The following is a 9,266-nucleotide window of genomic DNA, read 5'->3' as shown; positions in this document are numbered from 1 at the left end:
GTATTTTGAGTTGTATCTAAGGAATTGATATTGTTTAGGTGTCGGGTAGAGCTGATATTCGGAGTCGGGACCTATTCAGCTATCGTTTCGATTTGGAGGTGAGTTTCCTCGCCATGTTTAGTGGTTCGAAGGCACCAATGCCACCAAGGATTTGATATGTTAGAATACTCATTGTCTGTGTGATAGTAGTATGTGTATGTGTTGAATGCTGTCTGGGCGGGGCCCGATGATTATCTTGTATGCTATTATTTTTATGAGATATTAATTGTATGTGGGTGGGGCCCATTATGCGTGTTAGGGCGGGGCCCGTTATACACATTTGGGTGGGGGGCGTTATGCGAGTTAGGGCGGGGCCTGTTATACTCTTTGGGAGGGGGCCGTTATGTGTGTATGATTGGTATGCGGTATCTTAGGGAACTCACTAAGCTTTGTGCTTACGGTTTTCAATTAATGTTTTAGGTATTTACGGTTCCAAGGGGAAGAGTTCGGGATGACTGCATCGCACACACCACATGGTTTTCACTTTAGAGATATTACTCTGATTTGACATGATGTTTAATACACTTATTTTCTTTTGAGTTGTATGGAATATGTGATGGAATACTGTTTTATTAAAGTAAAAATGAAGTTTTTGGATAATATTTTTGGGACGTTACTAGTTGGTATCAGAGCCTTGGTTTGAGGGATTTGGGAACACTCTCGTGTGTGTCCAAACTCAAACTGAGGATTTGGTAAAGTTTTTCTCTTAAAAAGAAATGGTTTTAAAAGAGAAGGGTTTTCTGAAATAAGAAAGGGTGTGGTGCATGCAATCAGCCGAGCTCAAGTAAGTTTCCCAAAATGCCCATACATGTTATCTGATATGTTTTGATCTGTGAATTTATGAATCGCATGCTAGTTAGGGCTAAGGATCTGCAAGGTTTTGCATGATAGAATGCTAGGAGAGATGCCTTTGTATGCCTATTGTATGAGCTTGTTGATTTGCATGCTAGTACTGATCAGCCAGTGATAGGATGGCTTGATTAGGTTATGCTTGGTTTTCATTAATTGATGCTCGAATGTTGCTAGATTTATGCTTTTAGGAGTTCTTACTAACTTCAGCTAACTATTATGCGAATATTCTAGGTTACATACTATGGGAACTGAATAATTTTAGAATGTTAGGTTTTAAATCTATTGTGCAACTCTTGTTTGAGTCCAACCGTTGTAGTGTGAGACCTTTCATTCGAAGAATTATCCGGTTGTAGTGGTATGTAATTGTATTCATGAACTAGTTAGAGGAAGTTAGCTGAAGTTCCTTCTGAAGCTGATGGCGGAGAGTGGTGTGGAGTTTGCCCTAGGAAAACCTAGGATGAGATCTACTGTTGGGAACCTTATCTGAGAAGGGTGATTGTATGGATATAGTGAGTGACTTGGTGGAGTCAAGGCAATCCTTGAGGAAAGTACGGATAGATGTGGAAGGTAGTATGGGTCCGTACTACTGAAAGCAGAGGATCCGTACTCAATTTAAGGAGGGATGCGATGAAACCAGGGAACTCATAGAGTTTGTAATTCCCTCGATATATATTTTGATGCATATTCTGATGGTTATATGGTCTATTTTCAGTATGGCGACATTGAGAGGCAGACCTGTTGACAGTTCTGGTGTCGGTGAGCGACCAGGCTCAAGTTCTGGAGTCGAGAAGCTTGATGACCAGACGAGGGAGTCCATCTCGTCTGAGATTACGTGTAGTATCCTTAAGCAGGCTACAGTGACTTTGGCATGGTTAAGGAGGGTATTCTGGAGATTCTTGATGAGCGGTTGAGCACCTTTCATGCAGAGATGGAGGCTTTAGTTGGTACACATTCTTTGACCATCAGGGAGTTCATGGCATGTGGAGCTCCGGATTATCATGGGGCGAGGGACCCAATTGCAAGCAGGAGGTGGTTAGAAGATGTTGCTAACGCCTTCCGTACCAGTCGTTTTTGAGGGGGACAAGGTCAGACTAGCTTCCTGCCTTTTGAAGGACATGGGAGGAAGTTGGTCATGCATTGGGTGATGATGATGTTGATGGGATGACCTGGGATGATTTTTCGACAAGGTTTCGAGCTGAGTATGCACCGGTTATTGAGGTTCAGCAGCTCGCACGAGAGTTCCAGGATGTCCACCAGACTACAGAGACGGTGGCTGAGATCACCGCTATGTTCAGGGAGAGGGCGCTTCTGGTTCTGCAGTATGTGGCGGACGAGGAGATGAAGAAGGCTCGATATCATGAGATGTATTCGCGGAGGATCTACCTGGGGTGCCTCCGGAGAGACGGGTGGAGTTCACGATTGATCTGGTTCCAGGTGCGGCTCCGATAGCCAAAGCACTGTATCGGTTGGCTCCTCTCGAGATGCAGGAGTTGTCTACACAGCTGCAGGAGCTGTAAGATAAGAGGTTTATTAGGCCGATCAGTTCGCCTTGGGGAGCACCGATTATGTTTGTAAAGAAGAAGGAAGGATCTCACCGTATATGTCTCGATTGTCAGGAGTTGAATAAGGTAACGGTGATGAACCGTTATCCGATCCCGAGGATTAATGAACTTTTCGACCAGCTTCAGGGTGCGTGTTGGTTCTCCAAGATTGATTTGCGATCGGGGTATCATCAGATGCGGGTAAGGGATGAGGATGTACAGAACATAGCTTTTCGGACTCGGTATGGTCATTATGAGTTCGTGGTGATGCCTTTTGGGCTCACCAATGCTCCAGCCGTGTTCATGGCTCTCATGAACCGCATGTGCAGACCGATGTTGGTGCGGCTTGTGATCGTATTTAGTGATGATATCTTGGTTTATTTCAAGAATCAGGAGCAGCATGAGGAGCACTTAAGGGAAGTGCTAGAGACACTGAGGAGGGAGAGAATTTTCACAAAGTTCTCCAAATGTGAGTTCTGGTTGTGCGAGGTGCAGTTCACAGGGCACCTTGTCAACCCGAAGGGTATTATGGTTGATCTGGCCAAGGTCGAGGCTGTGATGCAGTGGGAGGTTTTGAGGTCTCCATCTAAGATTCGGAGTTTCCTTGGTTGGCTGGTTATTATCAGAGATTCATCCAGGATTTCTCCAAGATCATTGTTCCTTTGACCCGACTGACTAAGAAGACGGCGACTTTTTGCTGGGGGGTTGAGCAGCAGGCAGCTTTTGAGACTCTTAGACAACGGTTGTATGAGGCGCCGATTTTGACCCTGCCAGAGGGTGTTGATGATTTTGTAGTTTATTGTGATGCTTCGATCACAGGTTTGGGGGTAGAGTTGATGCAGCGGGGTCGCGTGATCGCTTACGCTTCCAGGCAGCTGAAGCCTCATGAGACGAATTATCCGACACATGATTTTGAGTTGGGGGCCATGTTTTTCGCCCTCAAGATTTTGTGGCATTACCTGATGGGTTTTGAGCATTCTAACACTCATATGGTGTACATGCATGTCACACCCCAAAACTGGAACGATGGAAACGTTCTGGGGTGGAGGACGTCATGTCAAGTATCACAACACTTGCAGTATAGTAATCAAAGTACAACAACCATTGCATTAATAGTATAAGTTTTACATAGGTTATATTTAGCAACAACATCAAAGTAGATATAGAAAATAACATAAGATGCAGCTCGGTACAAGACTGTCTTCACAAAAGCTTCCGGAGTGTACCTGTCTACTGATGACCTGAGAATACAAGTTATTTTGAAAGAGAGTATCAGCATTTTAATGCTGGTGAGTTCATAAGTATTTTAATGACATTGATGTAAATACATGTTTTTCCTCAAAATAATCTCATTAGATGATGGTGATAAGAGTTTATAAAGTATTTGAGTTCTTTCCAGAAAATCCTATATTTTCTAACAAAAGTAGTCTTCTACCAAGACCCGACTGTTTTGAGTTTAAAGAAATGAGTTTAACTAATAAAAGCAGTCTTCTATCAAGACCCGACTGTTTTGTGTTTAAATATCATTTTTCCCCAAATGTTACTATCATTATCAAAATATAGTTTTACATTAATGAGTACATGAGAAGATCACAATTAAATGTAATAGGGAAGATAATTCTTTACTTCAGCAATGACATTGCTGTTTATAAAGTAATAAAATGCAGACTCCAGGTAGTATTAAATGACAATACACCCTGGGGAGTCTAAAGTAGTAAAATACAGACTCCAGGTAGTATTAAATGGACAATACACCTCGGGGAGTCTAAAGTAGTAAAATACAGACTCCAGGTAGTATTAAATGGACAATACACCTCGGGGAGTCTAAAGTAGTATTTAATCCTAATTCGGTTAATTTAAAGGTTCAACTGGGAACCAGTATATAATTAGGAAGATATATTATTAGCTTTATATATATAGAAACTACCGTAGTACTAATTACCTTAAAGCCATGAATTATAAGGTAAATGTAAAGATACTCGTAACCATACTGATTGACGGATGTAAACACGACGACCTGCTGGCGTCGAAAATAGATGTGACATTTGTCACCCCTTGGCTTGGTCGGCCGGGACTGTAGCTAGCAGTCAGGATGTGGGATGGTCTGTCCCGTATAGATCTATACACACAATGCCCGCTCTTCCTCCAGGAGACTCTGGTTACCAACTTGACAACGGTGAAATCTGCGTTATGAGGATGTATCTAGTGTTTTGATTTCTATATACTTTTCTTTTTACTAAAAGTAAGAGTTTTTAGAGTTTTGATATAGCTAATTTCCCTTCATGAAAGTTATTGTTGGTTTCTAAACTACACCTATTATAGTTTACTTGAGAGGTTATATAGGTACCTTTGCTACCCAAAGGTATTGAACTGGAGTAAGAGTTTTAATATCTATCCAGATATACATAATATATAACTAGGACTTCAACGACACTCGGACAAATAATCGGATGCTCTAAGTCCACAACCAAACAAGGAACTGGAAGTAATGCGGGCTATCAGTCCTAAGTCCTTCAAACCCTACTTATATAACTATATCTATATAGACATGAATCTATGAAGAATATAAGTTTAAAAGACTTTGATAAAAGCTTAGTAATTTGAAAAAAGAGGTTTTAGTGTTTTAAAAGAGATTTGAAAACCAGAATTCAAAACCTTTAGTTGAATAAAACAGTTTAACATGCAAAAATCTATTTGCTTGACAGTTATTAATCATATGTGATTGATATAATAACTTAATAGTTCAACTTGTATCCCCCCCCCCATAAAAGCATTAAAAATCATTTCAAAGGTTAATTAAGGGGTATGAACTCACCTGTAGTGGGTGATTCGGATGAACGGATGGTATATGATGCTAAGTGTAAAGTGAAGACTTGAACACACACACGGATCCTATTTAACATGTAATGATATATATATATATATATATATATATATATATATATATATATATATATATATATATATATATATATGTATCCAATTAGTCATTTAATAACCAATTCATCAAGTAAAGACACCCTAATTCAAGGATAACACTTTGATTCAAGTGCTAGGGGTGCTAAAGGGTTGTATCTAAAGAGAGTATGGCCTCACATTGGAGATTACTTCCCATATGGTAACAACACATGAGTTTACGGCCCATGGTCATTACCCCCATGAGTTTACGAACGTAAACTCATGGTAATTTGTACCATTGTGTGATTTAAGGTCTTATACCCCTCAAGGAAGTGTTCTAGGTTTGCATCCAAGGCTTAGGAAGGGACTAGGGCTCAAAATAGCCCTTCATTTGAGTTTACGGTTCTTGGACCACCCCTATGGAGTTTACGGTCGTAAACCCATGAGTTTATGGCCGTAAACTCATGGTCACTTCTACCATTTCGTGATTTGGGGTTTTTAGCTCATGCATGCAAGGTTCTAGTCCAATATCCTACCCTAGAAGGTGTTGGTGGCACTTAAACACCACTTGATGGTGTTTACGGTTCAAGGAGATGCCTTGACCGTAAACCCATATGTTCTTGAGGGTTTTTGATGTTTTTCAATGGATTAACAAGTATTCTAAGTAAGAAACTAGTTAGGAGGAGTGTACTTACTTATAGGAAGCTTGTAAGAGTGTTTTAGGCCCAAAAACACTAGTATGTGTTCTTGGTGTTCTTGGTGTTCTTGAAGAACACTTGAAGATCTAAGAAAAGAGGAGATTTCATGGATGAAATCGTGTATAAACACTAGATAAAGTGTTATATCAACAAATCTAGGGAAGAAACACTTACATTTTTGGAAGATTGGAAGAAATGTGTTATGATACTTGAGAGAGAATTTTGGGTGTTCTTGAGCTAGGAAGTGAAAAATGAGCCAAAAATGACTAAGTGTCATATTTATACTCTTTAGAGTTTACAGCCGTAAACTCCAAACTCTTGGAGTTTTGAGACTTAAGTGATGCACGACAACCTCTAAAGTATACTTCCTTTTATTTGTTCGTTTGACGAATATAAAATAAAAACACCCAAACGGACTGAAAACCGGCCAAAAACGTACTGAAATGAATTTGACTACTTTTTGTAGTGCTTTACTGTAGAGTTTATACAAATGAAAATATCGGGTTGTCACATCATCCCCCCGTTAGAGGGAATTTCATCCCGAAATTAGAGTTCAAGCAACTAAGTTATTACAAAAAAACTAAGCAAAAGATGGGGATATTTAAGTTTCATTTGATCCTCGCGCTCCCAAGTGAACTTCGGTCGTCTCTTGGTGTTCCAGCGAACCTTCACGATTGGGATGCGGATTTGTTTCATTCTCTTGACCTCTCGGTCCATGATCTCTACAGGTTCTTCTACGAAGTTGAGGCTCTCGTTGATCTCGATCTCGTCGAGTGGGATTACAAGAATCTCGTCGGACAAGCACTTTTTCAACTGTGAGACGTGGGTAGATTTGGGTGGAAGTTATGGAATCCCTAAAGTGGACGGATGCTGGACCGATTATTTATCAAGAATTCCTGACGATCCTAAGTTCTTGAGAAGATAGAACGTTTCAGTACCTATAACATAATGTACTTTCATGGTGAGATCATCACTTGGCGTGATCGCCATTCTGAAGTTCCAAAAGTTCTCTCTTACTGAGGGTGTAGTCCTTTTGATTGGTTCTTAGGAAGCTCAGGTCGTCTTCGGATTTGTATTTCCTACTGGTTGGCTTTCGGAGGTTTTCTGGATCATTGGAGATGCTGACTATATGCTGGCATCTATTGGTTACGTGGCATCTATTGGTTACATGGCATCTATCTCAGCCCAGTGCAAAATGGACCTGCACTTCTGACTCCTGAGGTGTTTCTAACGGAATTTCTCAAAGTCAGTATGATAGAGGGTTTTACCAGACGATGCTTAGAAATTTTCAATTTTCATCATCGTCTAATTGATGCTTTCACAGTATGATCCCTAATCGGAAAGAATCATTCTCTCACTCGTTTCGCTGTTTCATGGATAGCAGTCTCTGATCAGGGCTAGCTTCGCCCTTAGAGATTTTCTGAAGTGATTGACTATTTCAGGAGGTGGTTCTACTATCTCTTTAGAGATAGTATTCTTTGGGACACCTAGTAGTCTAACAAATCTCTAAGACATGCTCCATTCTCCATTATGTCTGCTCCCTCCGGTTTGTAGGAAGCGCGTGTTTTTGTATAACCCATCGACTAACACCTAGACTGGTGTCGAGTCCACAATCTCTTTATGACCTGGGTTATAAAGCTTAACGCAACTTACCATCTACTTTACTCAAGTATTCTTGGTCGCGGAGGTAATCGGGTGGTTCTTAGCATCCTAGTATTAACTTTGGTGAATGCAGACTATTATCTATAGGGCGACGGTGTCTTTTCTCGCATGAGGAGGCACTATCTCATCTTTTACCGTCCTAGGTGCTCCTCGTCTGTATCTGGGTGAACGAAGCGCTTGAGTAGTGCGAGCATCCCTTGCAACTACTCTTCCGATGCTACCGAGTTTTCTCTATCTAGATTTAATCTAGATGGTATAGGATTCTGCCACTCAGAACCTCTAATTTCCTCATCCATTCTTCTTAGAGTTTAACCTGTCACAGCTTTTCAGGTTTCTTGGCCCACTACTGAGATGCTTAATTTGTGGGATCAGGCGTGAATGGATGGTCGTAGTCAATGTTTTTGACTCTTACGACTTGAGTTACTTTTCCTAAATGAGGATGGCGGCTACTATGTTGGCTTAACCGGGATGACAACAGTTTCGAATTTGTAGTTATTTTAGTAGCTCAACCCACAATTGTTTCCTTGACTTCAGCTCCTTCTCTAAGGGTATATGATGAAGGGCTTTATTTTAAGGTTCATGGTAGACCTCATAATCGGCTTAATCACTATTACTCTGTGTATGCAAGTCGTATATAATTGAGATTGACAGGATGTTCAGATGTGTGGCCCCACCCCAAACCCACAACCAAACAAGGAACAGGGAGTAGGGAGGAAGCACACATCTTAAATTTTATTGATCTAAATTATATACCACTCTAATGCATATACTCAGTAGTAGTAAATTAATCCCATGAGTTCTTTTCTCTTGATTCACGAACTAGCTCGTGCGGTGCAAATGGCCTTTCGGGAGGATCTACTGAGTAGGCCTTGGGCGGTTATTGTCTTTCGGAATATCTGCGGTGCCCTTCGCTTCTGGTTTTAATGTCTAATGGAGTTGGTTAACAGCGCGTGGTACCTCTCTCCTGGGTACTTCTGAAGGTTGGATGAGAAAGACGATCGATGCTTCACATTAGGTTTTTCCTTATTAGGTTCAAAAGAACCTTTATTTGATGCTTAGGATAAGGTGAAAGTTCTTTTTACACAGCACTAGGAATTTTCGCATGGTTGAACCAAGTCGAGCCATGACTGACGGTGGTGTCGAAATTTACAACCATCGACACAATATGGAATGAAGATTGATAGGACCAGGTGCTGAACAGAGCACACAAGTTCATAGCGTTTCGGGTTCGTCCATAGTATTACTATCGCGAATACTTGGACCAATATGATTTAACGCTGAACGTTAGGGGTCCTGATGTTTTGGAATAATGTACTTTTCATGAATAGATTCCTCACGAGGCCTCTCTATAATCGCCTAGTATACACTAGTCATGTATAATTAAGATTAAATAGACTGTTGACTGAGCGACTCCGCCCTAAATCCACAACCAGACAAGGAACAGGAAATAAGGCCGCATCACTCACTCGAGGTCTATCCATCCCAATTACAAATGGCCTTAACGTATATACTAAGCCATCATAGCTTTACCTGATGGGTTTTTAAGTTTTACAGCAGTACTGCGACTTTTTCCTTA

This window comes from Lactuca virosa, chromosome 4, assembly GCF_052849685.1.
Source record: "Lactuca virosa cultivar CGN04683 chromosome 4, Lactuca_virosa_CGN04683_v6, whole genome shotgun sequence".
Lineage (NCBI taxonomy): Eukaryota > Viridiplantae > Streptophyta > Magnoliopsida > Asterales > Asteraceae > Lactuca > Lactuca virosa.
The sequence above is the reverse complement of the archived record's forward strand: the minus strand, read 5'-3'. Positions refer to the sequence as shown.